Source organism: Lissotriton helveticus, chromosome 1_1 (assembly GCF_964261635.1).
Source record: "Lissotriton helveticus chromosome 1_1, aLisHel1.1, whole genome shotgun sequence".
NCBI lineage: Eukaryota > Metazoa > Chordata > Amphibia > Caudata > Salamandridae > Lissotriton > Lissotriton helveticus.
In genome coordinates, this window is record NC_136057.1 from 304,149,696 (window position 1) to 304,153,007 (window position 3,312).

Below are 3,312 nucleotides of genomic sequence, written 5' to 3' on the forward strand. Positions count from 1 at the left end.
GCAGTTTGCCTAGACCTTACAAACACTCAAAAATGGAAAAGATCCTTGGGATTATTTGAATGCTTCTGCACTGTTTTTACGATTTAATTTGACTGATAAACAGAAATTAATGTCAATGAAAGACGCATCCTACACATTGTTACATATTGAACAATTCGAACAGTTACCATTTTCTGTAGCAGAGACTGATTCAGCTGTGTGGTTAATACATGGGTTTTTTTCACTGCCCATCTCCCTATTTCAGTTCAAGGCCTGCATGAAACACTTTCCAGTAGGGATGTTTGAGACCTTCGGCAGTACATTTATTCGTGAATTGTAGTTTTTACCTTTCACCTAAAGATGTCAGAGCACGGATAAGGAAGTTTTCCGAACAGGGGAGGATTGCGATTCCACAGTAAGACATTCCCTACTCTGTAAACAAGTTAAATTACACGGCACCTGTAACGTTTCAGCACCTAATCTTGCTTGTTTTTCAAAGGTACACATGTCCTAGCTATTATTCCCCCACTAACTTTGCTTTCTAATGGCTGTTACCTTATTTTGAATAACCATGCTTGCTGCGGCTTACGGGCCATCATCCTGTATATAGTAAAGGTTTCACTCCATGTTACATGTTGCAACAATGTTCTGTTTCCACCCCCGCATGGGATTGTAGATAGTTCAATTTGGCCTTCCATTCCAACATTGAAACCAGATTTCAATAAACTAAGCAGACTCAATGCGCTATTATTTCAACAAGAAGTGGCTCTCATATCAGCGCAAGAGACCTTTGAATTGCAGGTGGTGAAATACACTTGTTGCTAAACACAAATCTCCCACTCACTTTTGGGGAATTAATACACCAAATATTTAATGCGTCTGATACAGAGGGCCTTGCCCACTTTTTTAACTTATGGGACCCGGCTTTGTTAATTCCTTTCAGACTATTTTTGAAGTAATACCAGCCTTTATCCATTCTATGTTTTCCAGCGCCTTCGGAGGGTTTACATAGTGCTCCTGTTGGTTTGCTAAAAACATATGATATCCCAACTGGTATTATTCAAAGGCAATTAGAAAGGATATGAACGCAACATTATCGAAAGGAAGTAAGGAGGCTCTATTTGGTTATTGCATGTGCTCATGGCATCATTTATGTAGAAAATTTAAGGAAAAAGGAAGACAAGGCAACTGGCAGTTGTGACAGCACTGCGATACACAAATAAAACAAATGATAACAACCCAAATTGTACTTAGTGCTCAGAGTGTGTGAGTGAAAAACACGGTAGCGGCTCAAGTGACAATGTGATCAGCGAGGACAGCGCAAAGTGACTGGTACATAGATATATACAGTAAAAAATATGGAACGCTTCACGAATTTGCATGTCATCCTTGCGCAGGGGCCATGCTAATCTTTTCTGTATTGTTCCAATTTTAGTATATGTGTTGGTTTGCAGCGTGCTTGTTCTCCTATTATTGCTTCGCCATCAATGCTTAATTTTTGAAGCTGGCAAACCCAGTCCAATTGTGATCGAATGTGACAGCTTTTTGGTCCTCTGCCAGTGACGTAATTTGCTATTAACTACTGGCTGACCTTCTGTTATGCATACTTTGCCTGCGTGCAACTTGTGTTCCACTGCCTCCGGTGCCCTTTTCCATAGGCCCTGGATGTCTGCCTCTGCAGTACCACACACGCTACCCTGGATTACGATCTGCTATTGGGTCCATTGAAGGCCCATGATCAGACATGTGCCATGGGTAGGCAACTGTTGTGTGATCCTTTGCTTGGGCTAACGGCACACTTGAGTACCTGCGCCCGTGCGCAGTGCCTCATTGAGCGGAGTTCCATTGAAGTTGATGCAGGTTTCCCTGGCATGCTCTTAGCAGCTTCCAGATATGAGGAGCATGTGTGCTTTTTCTATCTGCTCAATTGGTTGGCATTCCTTTTTAATGTGGATGGAACAGACAACATTCTGGAGTTCATGGCTTTCCGCTTTTCCCAGAGCATTTTCGACACCGAAGAGTACCTATTAATGGATTAATGAAAGTGTTTGAGTGCCCAATAGGCAAAATTTTCCGAAGCACCTATTTTTAATTCGGATTCATAACTGCCCTATTTGGAATACCACGTATACGCTTTGCCTCTTCTTATTTTACATTTTGTCCTAGCATAGAGCTAGCGGACCTGGCCAAAGGGAGGGTGTCACCTGGCCCATGGGGACATTGCCGTTTTTCACTAACTAAGCATGAGCACGTTGCAGCTTGCCTGCTGCTTTTGCGCACGTTACTACACGTCTTTATTTTGCAATATTTCAATAACTGCTCTCAGATGAGAACTCATCGCTGTATTCACACTCTGCATGTTCCTGGGATTTTGACTGAACTTTATGTGCAAGGTCAAACAACAATGCCCCTTGTTATTTTGTTCTGGCCTGACCTTAGCCCTTAGACAAAACATACCGATGCAGCTGTTGTTTGGACAACGTACTTTGGTTTTTAGTGGGGTACACTGATTAGGAGAGACACACTTGGAGAGGGACCTTTCCCGGGAGAAGTGCGACACAGCACCTGTGATGGAGATCCACCATCTATAGGCTGAGGTATGGGGTTTGCTGACAAAGCCCAGAGATCTTCAAATATATAATAATACTGCTTCTTTGCAAGGGGAGGGAGGATAGGCTCCAATGTCTTTTTATGATGACATCTCCGTCCTTGTATTATGCATTTTCCTTCTTATTGTGGCACGTATACTGCATATTAGGGCATGTTAGTTAAAATAAATATTTTAAACTATTTTGTGACTCGGTCAGATCTTATTGTGGAAGAGTGCAAGCGGAAGGGTGTGTCTTATTACTGAGATTCCTGAGAGATCTGGGAGTGTTGTGTTCTGGGGTGTCTGATCATTTGCTTTTCTGTGAGTGAGTAGGAGAGCAAGTGAGACACTATAGCTGGTCAGTCCTGGGCTCGTGGGTACTAAGGTGGTGTGATGAATCAGTACACCAAGGTCCTATAATCCTGCACATAGTTCTGTTCTAGTTTTTGTGCAGAATCCCTGCAACAGTTTAACAGTAGTTATCTGCAAGACCTATTGTTACCCATTTTTTAAAATATACATACAATGGGATTTGTTTCCATCAGCAGAAATATTACTTTTCTATCCCCCAGATGCATCAAGGCCAGATTCTGCGAATTCCAAATTGCGAAAAATACCGAATTGCTATTTAGAATTCGCAGAATGGGATGCATGAAGAGAACGGAATAAAAAAAGCGAATCGCAGTCGGCCGCAATTGCCGATTGCGATTTTCACGAAATCGCACAAAAATTGCAGAATCGCC

General features: G+C 42.2%; 1 non-coding gene across 1 annotated transcript; it reads right to left on the reverse strand.

The window, feature by feature from the left end:
* Positions 1 to 1,331: 1,331 nt before the first annotated feature.
* LOC144780413 (U6 spliceosomal RNA) lies at positions 1,332 to 1,434 on the reverse strand. The gene has a single exon (XR_013600744.1). It is a non-coding gene; the product is annotated as a U6 spliceosomal RNA (small nuclear RNA).
* Positions 1,435 to 3,312: the final 1,878 nt, after the last annotated feature.